This window comes from Pinus tabuliformis, chromosome 2_2 (assembly GCF_031772625.1).
Source record: "Pinus tabuliformis cultivar Carrire ecotype Pingquan chromosome 2_2, CPIR1, whole genome shotgun sequence".
NCBI lineage: Eukaryota > Viridiplantae > Streptophyta > Pinopsida > Pinales > Pinaceae > Pinus > Pinus tabuliformis.
Genome location: NC_142300.1, coordinates 266,142,442 through 266,168,122, shown reverse-complemented (window position 1 = coordinate 266,168,122; position 25,681 = coordinate 266,142,442). Strand labels below are relative to the sequence as shown.

At 40.3% G+C, this 25,681-nt stretch overlaps 1 pseudogene across 1 annotated transcript; it reads right to left on the bottom strand.

The window, feature by feature from the left end:
• Window positions 1-123: 123 nt before the first annotated feature.
• On the bottom strand, window positions 124-11,712 carry LOC149192320 (respiratory burst oxidase homolog protein C-like; annotated as a pseudogene). The gene is made up of 7 exons (XR_016254992.1): window positions 11,572-11,712; window positions 1,596-1,669; window positions 1,333-1,492; window positions 1,110-1,247; window positions 895-1,023; window positions 717-795; window positions 124-604 (listed from the first exon to the last, which is right to left on the bottom strand). The product of XR_016254992.1 is annotated as a respiratory burst oxidase homolog protein C-like (transcript).
• Window positions 11,713-25,681: the final 13,969 nt, after the last annotated feature.

The following is a 25,681-nucleotide window of genomic DNA, read 5'->3' as shown; positions in this document are numbered from 1 at the left end:
GGCTACATACATTGGAGAAAGTCATACTCCATTAACGTGAAACAAAATCCTAATAAACCTGGAAATTAAGAAGGCATCACAAAAATAACGATCACAACACAAAGTACAAAAGGATCTCAAGAGTATGGAAAGTTCTGAGAAACAACAAGAGAGGTCAGTAAAAGGATTTGAATCCAATCTGCAAAAATTTAGATGTACCATAGTTTAAACGCAAATCAAGGAATACTCTGAACATCAATCAAAAGATATTTTATTGCAAATGAAGGAAGAAAAAATTGATTCATCCTCTATGTCCTTTGTTGTATGGCTCTGAAATTCATGTTCTAATATACAAAGAAAACAACTATCAAAAGAGACCCATTTTTTCTCCAGACAGTGGCTATAACTTCTGGGCAAGTAAGGGATAGACTCTTCGATTCCCTGCCTCTTGGGGTGTTAATAACATGAATGCACAAATAAGTTAATAACACACAAACAATTGAACCGCTTGGGCATCAGAAGTTTTCCTTGTGAAAGTCAAATCTGGTGGAAGTTTTGCGTGTGAAATCCAATGAAAGCTGCCTCAAATCGTCGATAAGAGCAGCAGGACCACAGTAGAAAACCCCTGAGTGCATATCAAGTAGAGAAAGAAGTGAGGTTTCAAAGGATTAGTTGATAATCTGTCACAGAACAACCATCAGATCATTGACACAAGGTTAGGTTGGAGAAAATCATACCCACTCTCGAGTCTTTGTGCTTGAGAGCAATACTCTTGAAGACGTTTCTCCAATTAGGCTTGGCAAAGTGTGTGCAAACCTGTGTAGATTAATTGAATCAAATTCCCATAAGCATTGACAAAAATTCTTCATTCACATGAACATGTAAATCTTGAATGTTGTAATGTGATTGACTTACCCTGGTGCCCGATACAATATCTACACCATGTTTGGCATGATTTAGTGCCTGCAACATAGTGATCAATGATGATCGAGCATCACCCTCTTCATAAACACTTGTGCAATAGTTGTGCAACTCAATTATGCCCTAACAGTGATTCATTCCTTGCTTCAATCAACATCATTGAATCGCAAGGGCGTGTATAACAGAAGTAAAGACTTGAAGGTGTGTACCTTTTGATCAATTTCTGCCACTTCATTCATGACTCCCTTGAACCAATCAAATGATCCTTCCTCTTTAGCAACCTAGTAGAAAAATGCACGAACTGTATTGAAAGTTTTTTTCTTACGCTTCCCTACGTTTGCAATGCTCTGCAAATGCAACCATTTAGAGGAGAAAATCAAAGATTTAAGCTCGGGGATCAAAACGAAAATGAAAACTTTTAAAGAAACTTACGCCTTCTTCCTCATATACTTTCATATGGTTGACAATGTCTTTGAGAATGCTGATAAATGGAGTGGCTCCGATTCCTAGACCAACAAGAAGCAAGACATCATACTTTTTGTAGTCTTGTGTTGGTGCTCCATAAGGCCCATCGATTAGCAACCTCGGAAATCTGTTACACAAGCAATAATATTTGTTCAGCTATGAAAACCAGGTTGAATGTCTATCTGACATATTGCTGGACGAAAATAGATAATGCTTGATGATCCATTTGCCTTGGGTTGGTTTTTCCTTGCATATAATCTGCTCTCAACCGGCCACTTTTCCCACCCATTGGAGGCTCACATACCTGTACAATGAAAATAACAGCAACAAAATGCGGGCTCTTCAAAACAGGGGGTTTATTGTCATGTAAACCATGGCGATTGTTCCAGTGTCAAGTCCACTTGTCTGCACGTCAGCTCCCAAAATCTATCTGTCAATTTAATTGTTGAGGATACTCGGTGTACTCAAGGGTTTTACAATGAAAATAACAGCAACCAGCAACCAAAACTTGATGATTTTACATATCAGGGAATTTCGATTTCGCATTGAAGGGAATTTAAATTAACGGAGTCGGAGGTTCGTCCGAATTGTACTTGGGTGGCGAGCTGCAGAGTTTAGGAATTGCAGAGAGGAGGAATTGCAAAGCGGGAGGCGCCGAGTCGAGGAGGAAGGTGACTGAGCAGCCCACGGAATCACAATTCCTTATTTCGAGGGTGGCGGAGGGCGGAGGGATTGCCAGTGGCCAAAGCCAGAGGCCGGTGACGAAAAACAGGCCATTTTACCACCTAGGTAGAATACTCCTATGATATATACATTACAACGTATTAACGTTAAGTGGAAGGAGCATAAAAGACATCACAGAGTATTAATGTGGGAGGATAATGTAACACATGAGTTGGCTTTATATTATATTGGAATTGGAGGAGGGTATCACATGGGTCCCCTCCTCCATACCCACGTACATCTCTACGAGGCCTTGAAACTAAAACTCCCCTCTCCCACTTTTTAAATTCATACTTTTTAATATTTTATTTTATTTTAGCTATTTTGTAATATATCTATCTATATATATATTTTTTAAATTTATTAAAATTGAACATTAATAAACTATTTAATTTTTTAATTAAAGTGTTTAACATTATGTTTTTCTAGTATTTAATTATTTTATAACTCAATTTTAAATGACCATGTTTTGAGTTTTACTCAACGAAATTGTATAAATAAGAGTTCGTTGGAAGCTTGTTATGTAAAAAAGGGAATGGAAATGGTTACATGACTAGATTTCATCATTAACTATTCTATAAATTCAACATAAGTTGTAGCTTCGAATTTATAACAATAAATAATTTCTTATGTTTGTTTTGGAGGAATTTATTTGGCCAGGAAGATTAGTTGTTGCTTATTCATTCCAATATTCTTTTATTAATAATATTTTCTCCATAGAAAGAAATAGGGAGATAAAATTTTATTTTATTAAATTGATGAATTATTTTTGAATTCGTTCATTGTTTTTTCATATAATTAGAAATCTAAGTTTTATCATGATTTTTAATTGCTTTAAATTTTATTTTGCAGGGAATTTGTTAGAGAGAATGAGGCCTAAAAGCCTTTGAGCAATGAAATTTGGTCAACCAAGAAGAAAAGAAGGATTCTTCTAAGCTTAAAATCACAGATCTAAACTGCCTTATAACAACTCTCCTTGTTGGGAACGGGTCCCCTGGGGTCAATTTTGGGGTTAAAAGCCCAAGTTTTGGGGCTAAAGGCCCAAGTTTTGTGTAAAGAATGTAAAGTATCCACATTTTGTGGTCGCGGAGCATGAAGATGTAAGCAGTCAAAAGGGGGTTTCCACCCTTAGTTTAGATAGTTTGTGTCGGCTTGATGAGATCCGCCCTTGGTCCGCAGACCATGGGATTGTATAAGAAGGGCGCCTTAGAAGAGTCTAAGGGAGATAAGTAATATGTTTTGGTAGAGTTCTGAGGAATTTTATGGGTCTGTGAGAGCTAAGAGTGAAGAGTCTTAGCATAGGAAGAGGCTCTGTAGCAGAGTGCGCAGAGGCCTAGGGTAGAAATCTGCAGCTGAGTGCATAGACCCCTGCAACTATGTGCACAGGGTAGTCAGAGTCTGTACTGAAAATCTGGATTTTCAATAAAGAGAAGTATTATGGAATTATATGTGTATGTATTATTTTACTTCTGTTATGAATGTGTGATTATGTTATGTTGAATACTGGGGTTATGAATTAATGCTATATTGATGCGCGAATCCATGTATTTTACTTTGTCATATGAATGCAAGTAAGAATGTCTGTTTAAGCAAAGATAATCGTAATGCATATTAAATTTAACCAATACTTAAGCGAATTTGAGTAAGTAGAGAAGAGTAATTATAGAGGCGCGTAAGTGCCTGATATATCTATTTAGGGCCTGCGAAGGACGATTTGAGACTTTTGCGAAGGCTTTAGGGACGAACAAGAGACGTACTTTGATAAGCCCTAAAGGGCTTATCGGTCTACGTGAAGGAAGGTTAGGAATATAACTAACATCACAAACATCTCAAGGTGCGGAAACTTGGTTTTTGCATCCCCCCATACTGCTTCGGGTTAGACTTCAGTCCGCACTTCGTGGATTGATGCTGAAAGGGCCAGTAGTGTAGGGATTTGCTTGGCTGCTTAACGCTGAACCTGGGTCAGGGCCCATCAAGCCAACAAATGGTTCCATTGCCGGGACCGGGATCTGCATAACGAGATGTGTGATGTCGCATCATTGGAATCCAACTAAGAAAGAGATCGAAGACTGGTTGGATAGAAAGATCCGCGAATTTGCGAAGCAAGAAAACATAAATCCGTAATTGATGAAAAACCAATGGTTGGACAGATATTTGTACACAGAGATACATGAAATCTTCTTCTGTTCCTTCCCAATTGAACTCTACAAGTGGATCGCGAAGTTGGCAGACGGCCAAGGGAGGTGGAGGCTTGACGGTCTGATTGTCTGGACCCTGGAGTTAGTGCGGAAATTGGAAGCCTCTGAAGATAAGATCATTCGCACTGTCGATCATTGGCTCGACCGTATCATAGGAGGGTTTGTGACAGAGTTCGCAGTCGATACTTTGGTTAGTTACAATGAAGCACAACGCCATTTGTTCAAAGGGCCGCGAGGTAAGTATTTGAAATCGTTAAATACTTGGATTAATATGCTCTTGTGTGAAAAGCAGGTTATGCAGTTACCTTGATGTTTTGGGCTATGCAAAGTGGAAGGACTTTCAGGGACAAAGGAAGAAAAGGCCCTGAATATAGCCCACTGATTGAGCCTCCTCTGAGTGACGATGAGGGAGCAGCATAGGCTTCTCTGCAGAGCACTATTCAGTTGATAAAGCAAGGGTTCCCGCGAATACCTCATCCACCGACACCATTGCCACCTCCACCACCATTCAACATGGCGAACTCCATAAAGCTACCTGTGTTCAAGGGTGTATAAAATGAAGATCCGGATCAGTTTTGGTTCATAGCGAAGGCTGTATGGGAAGCTCAAGGTATCATGGACAATCAAATAAAGAAAGCAACGTTGGTCAGTGCTTTGCAGGACCACGCACTAACTTGGTACATTAAGTACTACACTGATAATCAGACGTCTGCGTGGGCAAATATCCATGTTGCACTACATAAGGAATTTAGTAGACCTACGTTTGAGGTGCAATCAATTGTGGGATTCAAAGAGATCATGATGAAGCCTGGTGAGACACCCTAGGATTTGGATCATAGATTGAAGTGTACGATCTGCAAGGCTAACATGAATCTGACTAATGGGTAGCACCGTGAATGGTTTTTGGCCTCACTCCTGCCTCATTTAAGGGTTGCGCTATCACAACAGAAGATTGGGACCCAGGCAGAAGCTCTGGAAATCACGATGAGATTACACGAAACACTGATGCAAGATGCTAATCTAGGGGTTCAACAGATTCATGTGCAGTTGCAAAACCTTTGCCTCGAAATGCAAAGTCTGCAAAAAGACAAAACAGCTCAGCCAGGCACACGCAGAAGTGTGGTGCCTAAAGTGAAAAAGACAGGGGCATTACAAGGATCACTGTCCAGTTTTCGCAAATTATGTTGTAGTAGGAGGACCCATGCCTCTGAGGCCGGAAGCTACAATAGGGCCAAGTACAAGGCCCGCGCTATGGTGTGCTATCTTTCAGGTATCTTGGAAACATGCAACAGACAATTGCCATCTGCTGCATAAATTGGTACAGATGCCACAATAACTCTTCTGCAACTTCTGTCAATTTGTGGGTCATGATGAGCGCAATTGTCGAAGTTACAAATTAATGATGGACAGGACACCTGCATACATGGTGCAGGCAGAAACGTCACCTTCAGACCAAGTTGTTGGAGGAGCACAAGGCGAGTATTAGGGGTGTGGATGAGGCCGAGGTGGAGGAGGACCTGCTAGAGGTTGAGGGAAGGTTATTTGTTACAATTATGGAGGACCAGGACACTACGCGCAAGACTGCCCGAACCTGACACGACTGTCATGCCGCTATTTTACTTAGTTTGACCATGCAACGGAGGATTTCCCTATATCGTTAGCTAAGATATGCGAGAAGGGGGTGCAGCCTCAGCAACTGACTCAGAACTTGTAGATGATGAGGGTTGAGCCTCGCGAGGAAAACCCTAAGGTAAATATTGTGCTGCAAAGTGGAGCGATGACTGGTGAGGATAAGGGGAAGCAACCTGAAGAAGGTGGGTGGGTCCGCAAAGCACTAGAAAAGGGGACTGGTCTTGATCTAGAACACACAAAAGAAACATTTATGGAAGTGAAGAAAAGTTTCGTTGAGGCCTCTACCTCATGGAGTCAAGAGAAGCCAGCTAAAGAAATGGACTCGTCCATGATTACCACGTTCTTGGAGACTTGCATGAAACTGCTCCACGATAGCAGGGCTATGAAGGGACTACAGGAGCTGATAAATAGGTGTGCTGGCAAGGAAAACATTATTGATGGACTACGCATAGTTAGACAACTTGGTAAGCATAAGGCAAGAACTAGACATGAGATGAGACTCACCGCGCAGATAGGAGAATACGAAATGGACCAAGTTATCTTGGACCTAGGGTTCGACACGAATGTTTTTCCGAAACTAACATGGGAAAGAATGGGGAGACCTGTGCTACAGTGGCCTCTGATTCAGTTAATATTGGCAAATCAGCAGAAAATTATCCCAATGGGGAGGTTGCAGGGGGTAACAATGGATATCGAATGCGCAAACGCACTAGTTGATTTTGAAGTGATAGAGATTGTGGATGATAGCAATCCCTACCCCACGATCCTTGGGATCGATTGGGCCACTGACATGAATGGGGTAATCAATATGAAGAAGTGAAAGATGATATTTGAGAAGAAATCGCTCCGCGTAGTGGTGCCACTGGACCCTACTGAAGGACTACACTATACTGAACCAGCTCGCGATTATGAAAGTGATGATGATTTGGAAACGATTTACAAAATAATAGTGTGGGATTAGGATTGGGTGAATCTAACAGCAGATGGACGTATTACGTGGGACCGTGAGAGCTCTTACACATCAGATTCAGACAAAGAACTGGAGCACTGACAGAATCCACTGCATGAAGTATCTACACTGCGCTCTAATATGATGACTAAGTCATTGCACTGTGTATCATTAGAGGTAGGAAATCTGCCTTAATATGATGGGTTAACTGACATTGATCACTTTTGGGATGCATTTGAAAGGGAAATACCAGAGAAGAATCGCTTCCATGCATTAGATTGGGCACTATGTGCTACGCCCGCAAGATGGTGGGGTATGCAAAAAGATAGTTTTGATGATTGGCGCGAATATAGGAGGATGATGAGGGTACACTTTGGTCATCCGAAGGTGCAATTAACATAAAAGTATAATGGAAGAAATGATCTACGTGACCATTTTTCCAAATGGACTGAAGTGTACGGAGCGAAGCCTTAACCGGAATGGGTTCATCTATTTTGTCATACCTTGGATGTTATACCAATAAATTGGTACTTGGATACAGAACTTTGCCATGACACCGAAGAATGGGATATTTTGCACCAAGGATTTTTTATGACGTTCAGTTTTGAGGATGGATTTAAATCTATCAATGAAGCATTGCAGGAGGTTAAGGCAACAATTTTTAGGATACTGCGGGATCCTCTAGATTTGATTCAACCTGATTGGAGTACCCAGTTGAGCCACATGCTAGAGTGTTACAATGTAACAGCAGAAGAAGAACACGAAGACCCGAGGAATATTAATATTCCAAAGACTAAAGGACACCGCGAAGTTGAACGATCACAGCTAGATAGCCCAGACATAACTGAGCCACTCAAAACTAGGTAGGTGAACATTGGCATGGAGGCAGAGCTGAAGTTTGCAAATATTAGGGACTACTGGGATGACGTGACAGTGGATAAGGTCACCGAACTACTACGCGAATACCAGGATCTGTTTCCCATGAAGTTTTCAGATATGAAAGGGATAATAGGGGACCTGGGTGTCATGAAAATCACCCTAAGACCAGACACAAAACCTGTGAAGCAAAGACCTTACCTCCTCAATTCGAAGTACAAAGAAAGGGTCTGCTTAGAGTTAGATAAGATGCTCACGGTAGGTAATATTGAACTGGTGAATCTGATTGGGTGAGCCCAATAGAGGTTCAGGAAAAGAAACAAAAGGAAGAAATAAGGATATGCGTAGATCTCAAGAAGTTGAATGATGCCTGCGTGCATGATCCCTTCCCAACTTCGTTCACTGATGAGGTCCTGGATAATGTTGGCGACCAAGAAGCATATTTGTTCACTGATGGATTCTCTGGGTACCATCAGATCAAGATCGCACCAAAGGATAGAAATAAGACAACCTTCACGACTGAATGGGGATGCTTCCAATATACGGTGATGCCTTTTGGGATGAAGAACGCATCGGTGATATTTTCACACGTATTCATCACTATGTTCAAGGATTTCATTCACAAATTTCTGGAGGTATACTTTGACTATTGGATAATGTTTGGATTAGTAAAGTGCCATGTGGCAAGTCTACGATTGATGCTAGATACATGCCAGAGGTACTCGATCGCGCTCAATCTGAAGAAATTTTTGTTTTGTGTCGCTTTTGGGATTTTCTTGGGCCATGTGGTATGCAGACATGGCTTGATGGTATACCCAGTGAAGATCGTGGTCATAATCAATTTGGAGGCACCAAGGAGTGTGAAAAAGTTGCGCGCAACGTTGGGGCATACGAGATACTATAGGAAATTCAGCAAAAGCTATTCCCATATCACCGCACTGATGTAAAAACTACTAAAGAAAGATGTTACGTTCTATTGGAATGAAGAATGACAGAAGAGCTTGGATGTGCTAAAGGAGAAAATGGTCACTACGCTGATCCTAGTCTTCTCGGATTGGAAGAAGGAATTTCATGTGCATGTGGATGCATCATGTATTGTGCTAGGAGTTGATGCTAGCCTAAGCCAACTTTACCCATAGTATGCATATAAAATGCGTAATCTCATTTACCCTAGGAATCTTAATTACCCTGCCTAGTCAAACCTTCATAAATTAAGGTTTAAGGCCCCTTCACTTAATCTCATACGAAAACATTTTAATTGACTAACTCAAAGTATAAGCCTTTGTTAACCTTTCCATCGGGACTTTATTCAACCTTCATTAATAAAATTTTGTTAATCTATACCCCACACATACTAACCATACCCCACTCTTTAACTTTGGTTATATGCGAACTTAACCCATAAACCTTTATCCGCTTTATTTCTATTATAACCCTCGTATAATAGAAATACACATAAACACACATAAACTTACCTTTTCACCAATCCATGGCCTTTGCACGTTTATCGATGCTTACCTTTATTGGGCTCATTTTCCACCGTTGATTTCACTCCATTAGATCAACGGCTGTCGCATGATCTTCACTCATCCTCCGAAACTCAAATACATTTAACCCTTCTGTATAAACTTCTTGGGTCCACTCCTTTCCAAGCCTTATCATCTTCAACCTTCATCGTAGATCTTACCCTACGATCCGACAATTGATGTCTTCCCCGATTAACAGAACTGCTCAGTGATCTTGCACCGTAGATCAAAACCCATTTGATCCAATGGTCCACAACGATATCAAGTGAGCTACTTGCATGAGGATTACCCGCCCGATAAAGCAGTTTCCTATCTCCTCCGACGTGCTACGTGTCAGCTGATTAATGGAATCGGGTGACTCCCCCCTATTACCACTTACCACTTTTTCTCCATCTGATAACCCGCTTTCACTTATAAACTCGCCTTTCTTCTTTGACTAACGTCTAAGCTCATTAGTGCCCGATGACTGTATATCTTTGTCCATCAATGGCTACGATGGCTCCTCCGGGTTCCTCTTCCACTAACACTTAAGTTAATCTTTGTTGTTCATTTCTTTCACTTTGAGCTGTGCGACTTAATCTTGATCGCCCATCCCATTCAACCTCGTTTGTTGATCTCTAAGATCCAATGACTCCTATGCATCGTAACCTCGTTTCTTCGTCCTTCCCTTTACTTCAGTTTTACGTGGTTTCTTCAATGTTCTTTTGTAGTATCGGTTTTCTTCAAGGTTTTGTTCTTTTGTTTTTTTGCCACACAAATATCTCTCGAGCTTAACTCTACATATTTTTTAATCATTGTCACTTTCGAACTTCACTTGGATCCTTTGATCAAATTCAATGATCAAACCACGATCCTTTGTCCTCACTTCTTCTCTGTGATCTGCCCAAATTCCACCTGCATACATATACTATGCAGAAACTCTGGTTCACCCACAATTTATCATTTAGTTTATTCAATCCACACACTTACACACTTTAGGAATCGAATTAGTGCCCGATGACTGTATATCTTTGTCCATCGATGGCTACGATGGCTCCTCCGGGTTCCTCTTCCACTAACACTTAAGTTAATCTTTGTTGTTCATTTCTTTCACTTTGAGCTGCGCGACTTAATCTTGATCGCCCATCCCATTCAACCTCGTTTGTTGATCTCCAAGATCCAATGACTCCTGTGCATCGTAACCTCGTTTCTTCGTCCTTCCCTTTACTTCAGTTTTATGTGGTTTCTTCTATGTTCTTTTGTAGTATTGGTTTTCTTCAAGGTTTTTTTCTTTTGTTGTTTTGCCACACAAATATCTCCCGAGCTTAACTCTACATATTTTTTAATCATTGTCACTTTCAAACTTCACTTGGATCCTTTGATCAGATTCAACGATCAAACCACGATCCTTTGTCCTCACTTCTTCTCTGTGATCTGCCCAAATTCCACCTGCATACATATACTATGAAGAAACTCTGGTTCACCCACAATTTATCATTTATTTTATTCAATCCACACACTTACACACTTTAGGAATCGAATTCTTTGTATATATAAATATAAAAAAATGATTACATAATGAGACTCTCTATCCCTCTGGCCTGATTTACATTCAGTTGGCCTTTCTCATTTCAATGCTCGTAGGCTCACAATCCAACCTATCTAACTCTCAACCTAACTGACTAACCAACTAACCATCTTGACTATGCCTTTTAGGCTTACATTTCTACAAAAGGATTCTACAACCAATTCTTGGTTTAGATCCATAACCTTCTCAACAAAATCCTAAAATCTCTTCCTTATCTCTAAGGATCCTCTCTAATCCACAAAATCATGAACTAACTCCTAGTTCCTCTAACTCACACACTATTCTTGAAATCTCTCTTAATGAGAAGATTTCATTACAATATCCTCACTATTATACAACCCTCATAAAAACATAGGAAAATAAATAATTAATCACTCTTTAGGGAATCAGGTCCCTTGAAACACAAGACCCTATGCTTACTAAAATGCAATGGTTTTTCTGAGTAGGATGCTCCTGCATCAGACTCCCCAGGTAAGAAAATTTATGACCTCCTGGTCATAAGTCTGGATAATTGATTCCTCCTAGATCCTAGACTTTATTTTGTAATCTGTCTTTTCTTGTCAGTTGTTCTATTTTTGCTATTGTCTGCTGTTGTTCTCCAGGTCTCCATACCTTATGCTGCAATGCTCCACTTTCCATGCTTTCATAGTTTGTTGTTGTCTTCCTCTTGTTGTTGCTTCTTTTCTTTCTTGTTGTTGTCTTCTTCTGAGACACTTTCATCATTAACCTTCTTACCAACCCAATTTCTTTGTCCAGTATATCCTCTATCTGCTGATTGCCTTCAACTCTTAATTGCTGAATTTTCATTTTTACTGCCACCATTACATCCTTACCTTCTTGTTCACTATTTTCTTGCACCTTTTCAGTTGCTGCCATATTGTCTTTCAAGACAATTTTCTACTTCTATTTACTATACCTGTCAACTTCTTCTTGACTATCATTTATGACAATTTCTTTGCCATCCTTCATCAGAAATTTACTCTGGATATTTATCTTCTATTGTTCTAATTTTCTCCTTTGAAGGTCTCACTCTCTATATAACTCAATGATTTTACTTGGAGTAAAATTTGGAAGTTTTACACAATCTCCCATTTCTTCATTTTCTATTAACCAATCATCAGATGGTCCTTCTTCCTTTGCCAAATCTTCCTTAACATCTTTCAATAGATGTTCTTTCTCTTCTTCTTTCATTTGGCTGTCCACCTGTGCCAAATATGTTCCATTTTCTGCAAAAAAATCTATAATCATAAGACAATTATCAAAATAAAAAATATAAGGCCTTTGTGCCTCTTCTTCCTTTGGCAACCTTTCAATATGTTGCTCTGATCTTTCCTTTAACTCCTCTGTCAGCACATTAGTATGCTCATTCAAACTCAAAGAATTCTTGAGACTATCAATAAGTCTCTTTTCCACACCATTTGTTTTAATGATGCCTCTCTACACTTGTTCACTGTAGTGAACTATTTCTTCTCCAGTCTCATTTTCATACTCTGCTTCAAAAATTTCATCTTCTAGAAGGTATTTTTCTATGTTTTTGACAGCTTTAAAAGACTGCCTATATTCTTCCAAATCTGCAACCATACACAAATTATTAGTTTTAAAAACACAAGACCTTATGGTCTCATTTGATGCTTCAACCATTAAGTCTTCTGGCTGCTCTAAATCATTCATATGATTCAACTCGTTTGTCTCTTCATTACTTTCAAAAAGTAATGCTCCATGTTCTGGTTCACATACCAAAACTTCAACACCTTCTCCAGCATTTTCCTTTTGTTGTAGCTCAACTCCTTTGAGCTTCTCTATCTCCAATTTGACATCTATAATCTGTTCAAGCTCCCTCAGCTACTTTATTAACTGCATATTCTCTTACTAATTCATCTTCCCTTATAGCCTCTGCCACTTCACTTTCTTTCTCATGACATAACCATATTTCAGTTCCTTCTCATTTCTTTGCAACATCTCCATTGATACTTCAAGCTAAACTTCTATCTCAGCCATTTCCTTATCATATTTTTCATCACTCATTCTCATGCCATTTGCCTTGACATCTTTTTTCTTCTCCTTTCTTCTGCTATGGTCTCTTTTAGAACCTCTGCTATGACTGTCACTAGTCATTTTCTCCTCCATCTTTATCTTCATGAGCTCCTTACTCACTTACTATGAGCTGCACTAAAGCCTCTACAACAACAAGTCCTCCCTGTTGCCATTTACCTCACCAAGATTTCCTCTGTACTTGGTCTTTTGGAAAGCCCTTGGTTCTCTATCTCTGGAACCTCTTTTGAGCACTTCTCTCTCCTCCTTCTAGGCTTCAACTCATCTGCATCTTCTAAGAACACAACTGTCCTCTTGTATTTCAATCACTAATGAAATACTAGGTTCTGATCACCTCTTCTTTTACTTAGAAACTCTTACCAACTTCCTTCATCCCTTAGCAATTCTACCCACATCCTCTGTGGAATTGCCTTTGTGAGTTGCAACAAAACCCTGCAGTAACAAGTCTCCTTCTTGCTACATATGCCTCACTAAGCTTCTCTCCTCTGAGCTAAGTCTTTTGACATCTCTTTGGTTCTTTCCTCTGGAACCAATTAAGCACTCCTTGCTCTAGATTGTTGCAACCTTATCACCTTCTTATGCTACTACCTGTGTAACAATATAAAGACCACACACTCTCCAATCTTCAAATCAAATTATAATAAAAACATATCATCTCACCTTCAAGATCTCTGCATGATCTTGTTCCCCCATTCACCTGCACTTTGAATGGACTGTTCTTTTAACTAGCCTTCAGTTGTATATTCAAACTCTACCACTCTTCAAGAACTTGCAAAAGTCCCTCTTATAGTTTAACTACTGTAATCCTGCTCTAAATTTTAACTCATTTAATTTCTTCTAATCATTAAACAAACTTGCATACCATCACTTGTCTTCAGGATCTCACCACTCCTGAAAATCTGTTTCAGTGGATCTTCATGCTTCCACTGCACAAAATTTCAACACTCAGCTACTATCAATCAGATTTAGTATCTGATTCTTTTTTTCAATCTCCCAACTTTATCTTGGTGAAGTCCTAACTGTCAGCAACAATTACTCCTTTGCGGAGTTTTCTTTCATGGTTTCGTTCTTGGTCTGAGTTTCTTCAAAAAATTTATCTGTTCCTGCTCTGATACCAAATGATGCCAGCCTAAGCCGAATTTACCCACAATATGCATCTAAAATGCATAATCTCATTTGCCCCAAGAATTTTAATTACCCTGCCTAGTCAAACCTTCATAAATTAAGGTTTAAGGCCCCTTCACTTAATCTCATGCGGAAACATTTTAATTGACTAACCCAAAGTCTAAACCTTCATTAACCTTTCCATCAGGACTTTATTCAACCTTCATTAATAAACTTTGGTTAATCTATACCCTGTGCATGTTAACCATACCCCACTCTTTAGCTTTGGTTATATGCGAACTCAACCCATAAACCTTTATCTGCTTTATTTATATTATAACCCTCGTATAATAGAAATACACATAAACACACGTAAACTTACCTTTTCACCAATCCATGACCTTTGCACATTTATCGATGCTTACCTTTATCGGGTTCATTTTCCACCATTGATTTCACTCCATTAGATCAACGGCTGTCGTGTGATCTTCACTCATCCTGTGGAACTCAAATGCATTTAACCCTGTTGTATAAACTTCTCGAGTCCACTCCTTTCCAAGCCTTATCAGCTTCAACTTCTGCCATATATCTTACCCTGCGATCTGACGGTTGATGTCTTCCCCGATCAATAGAACTGCTCGGTGATCCTACGCCATAGATCAAACCCATTTGATCTAACAGTCCACAACGATATCATGTGAGCTACTTGCACGAGGATTACCCGCTCGATAAAGCGGTTTCCTCTCTCCTCTTACGTGCTACGTGTCAACTGATTAATGGAATCGGGTGACTCCCCCCTATTACCACTTACCACTTTTTCTCCGTTTGATAACCCACTTTTGCTTATAAACCCACCTTTCTTCTTTGACTAACGTTCGAGCTCATTAGCACCCAATGATCGTAGATCTTTGTCCATCGACGGTTGTGATGGCTCCTCTGGGTTCCTCTTCCACTAACACTTAAGTTAATCTTCATCATTCATTTATTTCACTTAGTGCTATGCGACTTAATCTTGATCGCCCATCTCATTCAGCCTCATTCGTTGATCTCCAAGATCCAACGACTCCAGTGCATCATAATCTCGTTTCTTCGTCCTTCCCTTTACTTCAATTTTACGTGGTTTCTTTAGTGTTCTTCTGTAGTTTCGGTTTTCTTTTGGGTTCTGTACTTTCATTGTTCTACCACACAACTCTCTCCTGAGCTTAACTCTACATATTCTTTAATCACTGTCACTTCCGAACTCCCCCTGCATACATATACTATGCAGAAACTCTGGTTCACCCACAATTTATCATTCAGTTTATTCGATCCACACACTTACACACTTTAGGAAACAAATTCTTTGTATATATAAATATAAACAATGATTACACAATGAGACTCTCTATCTCTTTGGCTTGATTTACATTTAGTTGGCCTTTCTCGTTTCAATTCCCTTAGGCTCACAATCCTACCTATCTAACTCTCGACCTGACTGACTAACCAACTAACCATCTTGACTATGATTTTCAAGCTTACATTTTTACAAAAGGATTCTACAACCAATTCTTGGTTTAGATCCATAACCTTATCAACAAAATCCTAAAATATCTTCCTTATCTCTAAGGATCCTCTTTAATCCACAAAATCATGAACTAACTCCTAGTTCCTCTAACTCACACACTATTCTTGAAATCTCTCTTAATGAGAATATTTCATTACAATATCCTCACTATTATACAACCCTCATAAAAACATAGGAAAATAAATAACTAATCACTCTTTAGGGAATCAGGTCCCTTGAAACACAAGACCCTATGCTTACCAAAATGCAATGGTTTTTTTTTAGCAGGATGCTCCTGAATCAGGAGCAGTACTGACACAGGTTGGTGAAGGGGACTTGGATCACCCTATAGCATTCACAAGTAGGAAGCTGTCCAAAGCTGAGAAAAATTATTCCACGACAGAGCGTGAAGGATTAGCTATGGTGTACATGCTCCAGAAGTTTAGGCATTATCTGTTGGGTGGACATTTTAAGATTTATACAAACCATTATGCATTGAAATACCTGGTCAATAAGCTTGTGTTGGGGGGGAATATATGCAGGTGGTTGTTGTTGTTCCAGGAATATGATTTTGAAGTCATTGTGAAACCAGGACGATTGAATGCAGGACCAGATCATCTATCGCGCATTGAAACTGGAGAAGAGCCTACTAATTTGGAGGAAGGACTACCTGACGCACAACTCTTTGCAGAGCACGTCACGAACAAACACTTTGAAGATATTATACACTTTTTGATGACAAGTATGGCTCCGAAAGGATATACAAGCCAATAGAAGAAGGAACTAGTGGTGTGCGCGACAGACTTTTCTGCCATTGCAGGGCACTTGTACAAAATGGGGTCAGATGAAATTGTGACGTTATGTGCCATAGTTTGAAAGGGACAACATCCTTGTTGAGGCTCATGGCAGAGTCATGGGAGGTCATTATGCAGGAAAAGCAATAGTGTAAAATATTCTACGCGCTGGGTTGTGGTGGTCAACCTTGCATAAGGATTCAAAAGCCTATTGTAGGGAATGCGACACATGCCAAAGGACTAATAGACCCTTGTGCTGGGATGAGCTGCCGCCGAATCTGCAGATATCTCTATAGGCTTTCAAGAAGTTGGTGATTGACTTTGTTGGACCAATTCAGCCTCAAGGAAAGAAGACGGGTGGGTGGTACATCATCACCACGACTGAGTACTTAACCTGATGGGCAGAGGCATAGCTTGTGAAGGACTGTACAAGCATGACAATAGCCAAATTCATCTTTGAGTACGCGCTGACAAGGTTTGGTTGTCCAAAAATTTTAGTGAGCGATCGTGGTACACACTTTCTTAATGAGACGATTAGCGTGATGATGGAGGAATTTCAGGTTTACCATGAGAAGAGCATGCCATATCATCTGCAGGCTAATGGGATGGTGGAAGCATTTAATAAAATATTGGAGAGTGTGCTCACAAAGGTTTGTAATGATCAAATAAATGACTGGGATGTTCGCGTGCCCATGGTGCGATGGGCTTATAGAACGACTTGCAAGAATTTGACTTGACAAATGCCGTTTAGACTAGTTTATGGCATGGAAGTTGTGATGTTGATGGAGTACATTGTACCTAGTCTATGCATAGTAGAATTCATAGGAATGGCGGATCGCAGAGCCCTGGAGGAGAGGCTCACGCAACTAACAGAGCTTGAAGAAGATAGGTTTCTAGCTGGATTCCATCAACAAGTTCAAAGGGAGCGCGAAAAGGCATGGCACGATCGACACATCAAACTGCACACCTTCAAGGTAAATGATTTAGTTCTATTATATGACAACAAGTATGATAAATTTCGAGGAAAATTTTGGATGCATTGGCTGGGGCCATATGTCATCAAGGAGATTACCGATGGTGGAGCAGTTCAGTTGGTAAAATTGAATGGAGAACCATTCTTAGGGAAAGTGAATGACAACCGATTAAAGCCATATACTAGCGATCCAGCTAGATTACTACATGAGGGAAGCACAGCCTTAGCACTCTAGGCATCTAAAAGGAGGCATGGGACTATAAGCTACACTGCCCAAGTTGGGAAGCTGCGTGATTGGGGAACTGTGTGGAATGAAGGAATGTCACAACGTTAGCAAAAACACGCAGGGAGCTACGCTATCCAAGAAGGGACCACACAGGGCAGCCAGAAGGTGATGGTTATGGTCACTATTCATGACTTGACAGTGGGAAAATGGCTAAATGGATCGGGGCGCGACATTTAAGTCAGAATTTAAGGGCAAGATTTGTGAAAATATACTGCCAATCCAGAATTTATGAACGAATTTTGGGGGCGACGGTTGGATTTGAATTTGAAAATGCCTATAAATTACAGGTCGTTACCCAACGAAAAACACTTGGCATTTTGAGAATTGAGGTGTTGAGCTCTCAGGCGCGTATGAAACATGAGTACTTTGAGCTTTCATAGCAAGTTCAACATTTGAGAAGTTCCCAAATGAAATGCAGTAGTTGTTGTCTAGTATCATGTCGGCGCCCGCAGAAACCGCGATTGCTGGAGAAGTAATGGCAGCTAAAGGAACTACCCCAAAAGTAGCAATGGCAGTTGAGGGATTTGCCCCAGAGGCTTCGAGCATTGAAGTACTAGAAGAAGTGCCTAAATCACCGAGCTCGCCCAAGCCGAGGCCTACACCAACCAAAGAGGGTCAAAAAACAAAGAAAGATAAGCAGAAAGTGCCACAGCCGGTGCACGCATCACCTAGAAAGCACCCATAAAAGGAAAAGCCCATCGTGCAGGAGAAGGGAAAGCTAGTTGACCTGGAGCCTGAAGAGGATGTTGAAGAAATCCATATGGATGAGGAAGACATTGACATGGGGGTGGAGGACGTTGACGTTGAGGGGTTTGACCCTATCTCTAAACTACCTGAGTAAATTTGCAGAGGCAAGACAAAGGTTCCAAAGGACATTGATGAAAGCAAGGTCACGCTGCATACACCCTTGTTGCCGGACAAAATCATCTTTGAAGGACTGCACCTGGGGCACGTCCCCCATTTAAAATTGGAGGATTGGGATTTGGCTAATACGGAGCACTTTCCCCACTTAGCGACAAATCAACTCATGCACCGCGTCTTCTATAAAGACTTTGGTGTGACCACGTCGGAGCCAAGAAAGTGGGTAAAAGGGGTGGATAACGCTGGTTTGTTAAACATGCTGTGGGTTACGCATTACAACCGCACACCCATAACCATGATAGTGATCAAGCAGTTGTTGTGCTTGGTGCACGATGGGTGCCTATGGCTAAAGGAGTCGATATCGATCACTGACATGCTAATCCATAGGATCACCCAGCTTTCGCATGTAGGAGAAAATACGACCATGGCATTTGGCGGAAAGACAGTTGAGTGCAACCAACCCCGCGGTCAAGGTAGCCGCTTAGATCCTGGCAGGAAATATTAGGAGGAAGTGTCGTGTAGATGAAGTGTTGGCACTAGTAGTGTCATTAGCGGCCCAGTGCATGGAGGGCGTAAAATTCAAATGGGCATGCTACCTTTGCACCGAGTTCCTCACAAAGTACAGAGAGGCGCAAGATCAAAGTAAACTGTTTCACTATGCATGGTTGTTGTTGTCCATAGTGTTGGTCGTGTAGGAGTTACTAGAGGATAGTTAGTTTCCTCTGGTCGCGCAGGACCTAGCAAAAGTGGTGAAGTTCGCTTCACTCTAGGCTACGAAGGACCCCCAAAGGGTCAAGGATAGAAAGGTCTTTTGGATCTTGATGGAGATGAATATCCACATGGCCATCAACCACAAGCCACGATTGTCGTCGACAAATTTTGATCACCTGACAGAATATGTGGAGTTCAAGTCATACTTCCACCATGTCTCCATGTGCACGTGGAAGGATCCTGAACAAAAGTGGTATGACCTTCCATAACTGGCCATAGATGACGTGATCGCAGTAGTCCTCGACCGCTGGCCGGCAGATTAGCACACTACTTTGGACTTGACAACTGGGTCTAGCAAGTCTATAGCAAAGTGAAAAAAGGAAGAGGCCAGGCTGAAGATGGAACAATTGGTTGAGAAAAGGAAGAAAGAGGATGAGGATAAAACCAAGGCGGAGCATGCTACTGCAAAGCAAACATGAGGATAGGAAGAAGAGGAGGAGCGCGGCTCTAACAGGAGTCAGAGGTCGCCTTCCCCAGAGATAGAGGAGGAAGACCAGAAATCAGAGTATGGAGGAGTAGACCTAGAGACTACTCCATTCCGGATTAAGTGCACCAGGGAACAGGAGAAAGTAGGGCCACAGAAGAAGTCGAAGGCTAGCAAGACTTCCCTCAACCCAATCACCTTAACTAAAGGTGATTTGAATGACATTGGTGATGAGGTAAGGGATGTGACCGCGGAATTGCTGCAGCAGTTCAAGTAGTAGGAGAAACAGGCCTTGGGCACCATTTAGATGGGTCTTTGTGAGCTTTAGATCTAGGCGTCGTAGGTATAGACCAGTCTGGGATGGAGTAGCGCGACGTCAACTATTTTGGTGCCATGGACCTTAGAAGTAGCAGGGATGGTGCACACACTAGATCCCTGGGCAATAGTGCTACCAGACGAAGCGTTGACTATAGAAGTAGAAGCTGACAAGGACACTATCAATGCCCTCAAGGGGGTTGGAATCAATTTGGTTGCTCTTCCAAGTGAATCCCTTCACACTTTGCAGGATGGTGTGATCGCGGAACTTCTGGTCCACGAACAATGCGCGCTACACGTTATTAGTGAGCAGAGGGTGAACAACGCCCAGATGGTTGCACAAAAGAAATACGCTATTGATATATTTAGGGCCATCACTGAAAAGGATGAGTGCATGGCCAAGGTCATGGCTGAGACATGTAGGTCTGTCCCAGAACTAAAGTTCCCGAAGATGAGCTAGTGGATGTGAGAATTCAGAAGCTCGCTGCTGGAGTGTGCGACGTAAGAACTAAGATTGTAAAGGTTCAATTTGAACTGAACCTTAAGATTGCAGAACTTGAGTTGAAGGCCTAGCCTTTGACTCCACAAAAAGTCAGAGAGCAGTGCGAGGCAGCTATTAAGGAGGTCATTGCAGCCATAGATAGCATAGTAAAGGATTACACTGTACTCTTCGAGTAGTCACTCGATGTAGTCACCAACTTACAGGAGGATCCCAATGTGCAGAGGCTGGAAACAGAGGCACGGAAGCTGCCACAATGATATGATGAGGTTAAAGTGATGACACACACTGTTGCCATTACCCAAAGGCTAGCAAACCTGCAGGAAGCAAAGGCGCTGAAAGCGCAGGTGGCTGCAACACAACACATGGAAGCATTATTGAAGGCTCGATTGAAGCCTTGGTGATCCAGGAGGATCTTGTTAGATCATTGCATAGGTGTTCAAGTGTCGTCATCAGTGTTCAGTGTCGTCATCAATTCAGTTCAGCTTTGACAGTGTTAATTATGGATCAAGTTGTTCAGGTAATATGGTTTTTTATGGCATTCAGTTGAGATGGTTTAGCGTCTGGTTGTCGACATGAGTTCATCACCAGTTCTGCTAGGATTGGTCGATGACATGTGTCTTGTTGTTCATCTCACAGGATTTGGTGTCGACATGGGTTTTGTTGTCCACTCACAGGTGTTGATGTTGACAAGTTTTTCATCATGCGATAAATGTCGCTAATGTCGCTTAGTGACGATATATTGTAAATGGGTTGATAAACTTCATGTATTAAACCCTAATCTACATCTATAACACCTAATACTATCAAACCTATCTCCTAAGTCATAAACCTTAATGCATTGAAAAATGTATTGAAAACATTAAAAAACCTAATGCTAAAGACCTAAACCTATGATCTAACCATCACATTCAAACTATGTTACATCAAACCTAACCCTAAGCCTAAGTTCTAAGCTTCATTGACTCTTAGCCTAAATACATTGGTAAACATTACAAAATGTAATAAACAGTCCCTAACCACAACCACAACGGGACTGTTAACCATGTGAATGAGCTAGAGGTCAGAGCAAACCACATCGGCTTGGGGTTAACCACCAGGTGGAAACCGCGTCGGAAGTTGCATGTGAATGTTGTAGCTGCTAGGTCTCGGAACCGAAACTGTCAGAGTTAGTAGTCAATGCAAACCATGTCGGAAAGTTAGCATGTGAGCAGGTTGGAATTTCACTGCGTAGTCAGGGTTAGCCACAACAGTGATAGTCACCGGAACTGCTAGCATGTGACAGGTTGGAGTTCACCGATTAGTGAAGCTATCGCCGGAACCACTGGAGAAGACCGCTAGGTGGCATCTGGTGGTTAGACCACCGTGATCACATGGGAGTTGTCAACCTCTGCCCAGTTAAGCTAACTGCCAACAATTTTATGGTTGTTCTAATGTTTATTTTGGCTTTTTATTAAATATTTGTTAAAACAAACTTGTAATGTCACTAAGTGACACACCTAAAACCCTAAAGCGTACCCTAAAAGGCAGCTGATGCATTCCCATTGTTAGCCACAATTATTATGATGCATCTAATCACTGTATAAATGTAAATTTGTAGAATTTTGAAGAGTAGTGAGGATTTTGAGTGTTTTTGGAACTTGTCATTCAGAGGCTGAGACAGAGAGGCAGTCGGTGTTTTGATCATATCTTGGGCATCTAGAGTCGGAATTGGGAACCGTCGAAGGCGTTGGAAAGTTAGTTCAGAGGAATATCTGATGACAGTGATCAGAAGTGCCTGTGTGCACATTCATACTGATAAAATCTCTGTGTAATCGACCTAATTTGTTTCAATCCTAATATAGCGATTGCCCATCTTGAAAGTGGACCCGGAGATGTAGTCCATCAGGGAAAAACTCCATAATCAATTTTGTTGTCTAGTATCGCTGTGTTTTTACTATTTTCACTTATGTTATGCATCTATCTTGTGTTTAATCAACTGTCGTAAAGTCTTCTTCTCAAGTAGTTTTCCTTGATTTCCGTGCTTTGAGCTAACATTCAAATAATTAATGGTTAATCAATTCTACATCAGTTTAAGTCTATGATCACATTCAGATCATATAATTTGGTATCAAAGCAGTTTTCATTTGTAGAATTTTGCATTGAATGTTAACCTTGAGAAGATCGATCCAGAGATTAAAACACGACGAGTCGGACCATGTCAGGACCTGATGTAAGTGAAAACACTGAAACTAAGATGAGTGAAGAACAATTCCAGCAAGCATTCTTTACTATGCAACAAATGTTGGGAGAATTTTACGAAGACAAGAAGTCGAGAGATGCAACTTCTTCTTCAAAGACATCGAAGAAGGACAAAGGTAAAGGCAAGGCTGATAAACCGCCTTCACCTCCATCATCACCACCATCATCATCTTCTTCTTCGTATTCTTCCAGTGCAGAATATGAAACAAATAAGAAACCTAAGAAAACATCTCTTTTGAAACTTGATGTGAAATTTGAGTTACCTGCTTATGATGGTGAAATGAATCCTGAAAAGCTAGATAACTAGATTAAGAAGTTAGAAGTGTATTGTCGCATTCGAAACATTTATAGTGATAGAACTAAAATTTAGTTAGCTAAACTTAGAATTGGGGGAAAAACTTTAATCTGGTGGGAAAGTAACACTGAGATAGATGTAAAGCGTAAAGGAAAAGTCATCTCTTCATGGTCTAAGTTTTTAAAAGCTCTTAGGAAACAATTATATCCTTTAGGATACATGCAGAAAGATGTTATTGATTGGCAACATTCAAGGCAAGGTAAAGGGCAGAGTGTTAAGGAGTTTACTCAGGAGTTGAGAAAGAAATCATTGGTGCTTGGAATTTCCTTGGATACACGTGAAACTTTGTTAAAATACATCGGCAGTTTACATTCATATTTGCAGCATACATTATTGATGTTTAATCCTGATGATTTTGAAGAAGTGTTTGTTCAAGCCATACATATTGAATCAAGTGGCAGACCATTCAAGTTTTCATCGCAATCATCCAAAGATTTGGAAGTTAAAGATTCCAATGACAGTAAGGGGAAGAACAATTCGAATAGAAAGAAATCAGCAATGGCTCAGGAGGAAAGACCTACTTGTTCTCATTGCTAGAGAATCGGTCATGATGAATCTAAGTGTTTGAAACTTCATCCAGAACTTAAGCCCAAAAAGTTCCTTAAGGAGAACAATGAAAAGAAGGCAATTGCAGCAATCCAGCAAGATCTAGGTTCAAATTCAGGTGATGAAAGGAGGATAACTACCATGGTTACGACAGGTAAAATTTTTGACACTGGTTCAAGTTCGAAAACTATTGCATCTTCTGCAAACATAAATCCTTCACATGAGGATAAAAGAGTTGAATTGTTTAACATAAGGATAAATTCTAAGCACACAAAGATAGATACAATGTTTGACAGTGGATCACAGGCAAATTTAATCTCTGAATATTTAATTAAAATTTTGCGTTTGGAAACACGAAATCATCCAAGACCTTACCCATTAGGATGGCTAAATAAATCAACTCAGATAAAAGTCACCAAACAATGTCGATTAAGATTTGCCATTACAGCTAATTACATTAATGAAGTGGAATTAGATGTGGTTCCAATAGACATATGTGGAGTATTCTTAGGAAGTCCTTATCTTTATGATCGTGGTGCAGTATTTTACGGAGAGAACATAAATATCACCTTAAGAAGACAGGGTTGAATTTATTGTCATGGCACATCAAAGTAAAAATCACATGAATTCAGTTAATGTTAATCAGATGAAGAGATTAATAAGTTCAAACAAGAGATTTGTAATCATGTGTGTAAAGGAGCAACATAACAATCAACATGATGCTTGTTTAAATTATGAGACTCAGCTTAAAGATGGTTTTATTAAAGAGATAGAAACTTGTTCAGTTCTATGTAAAAGAAAACATCTTATTCATAAGTATGGATTACAACATGAATTACAATTTGTGCCTAAATCTCCTCTTCCTAATGTCAGAATGAATCAATTCAGTTCAAGTTTGGAACTTAACAGTTGTAGGGATACAGGTCAATATTGGGGAAAGTCAGTGTTCAATTTCTCTTGTATTATGTTGCCATTTCATGTCTCAGACAGTTTGGAAACCTCTTTTCAAGTGGAGAGGAATTTAAACTATTTGTTTTCATATCCAAGCCTTTTCTAAAGCAATGCCAAAGTGTCTAAGACAAACTTATGCATAAGAGGAAAGTGTTAATCAAAAGAAACATCATTTAAATGAATAAAAAGTGATTCAAACAAATCAACAACTAATTCAATACTTTCAAAGACAAACTAAGTTGCAGCAGACTTCACCTTACAACTTGATGGTTTCATTGCAACAAGTTCACTTATTAATCAGGAAGCAGGAAAGTATGTTAAATCAAGTAGCTGGTTTGATGTCCAGAGTATCTTTAATTGTCTCTCTCATTCCGAAAAATAGATTGTTTATACATGTTGATGGTATTAAACAACATCTAGTAGAGATTGTTTTCAAAGATTATGGATCACTAACTCATGGTTCTTCATGGAAAGAAATCAATTGCCATGTTCATAACAGGTTGTTTTCCCATCGTCGCAAGTTGTTCATACTGCAAATGGATGAAACAGGTCATCGACTCAAAAAGTACCATGGTCAGCATCATCAGGGTCATCACTTGCAAGTGATTGATCGAATGTATTGGTACATTGTTAGGTCAAGGTGGAAAGAGAGGGAGTTCTACCCTCATCGACTATTTTATTACTCAAACTTTTGTGGTCCAAAAGATTTCAAGTGGAGAGGAATGATCCAAGAGGATCTCATCAGATCATTGCACAGGTGTTCAAGTGTCTTCGTCAATGGTCATTGTCATCGTCAATTCAGTTTAGCTTTGACAGTGTTGGTTATGGATCAGGTTGTTCAGGTAATATGGTTTTTCATGGCATTCAGTTGAGATGGTTTAACGCCTGGTTGTCGACATGATTTCATCGACAGTTCCACCAGGATTGGTTGACGACATGTGTCTTGTCGTTCGCCTTGCAGTATTTGGTGTCGTAATGGGTTTTGTCATCCACTCACAGGTGTTGATGTCGACAAGTTTTTCATCATGCGACAAATGTCGCTAATGTCGCTTAGTGACAATAGATTGTAAATGGGTTGACAAACTTCATGTATTAAACCATAATCTACATCTATAACACCTAATACTATC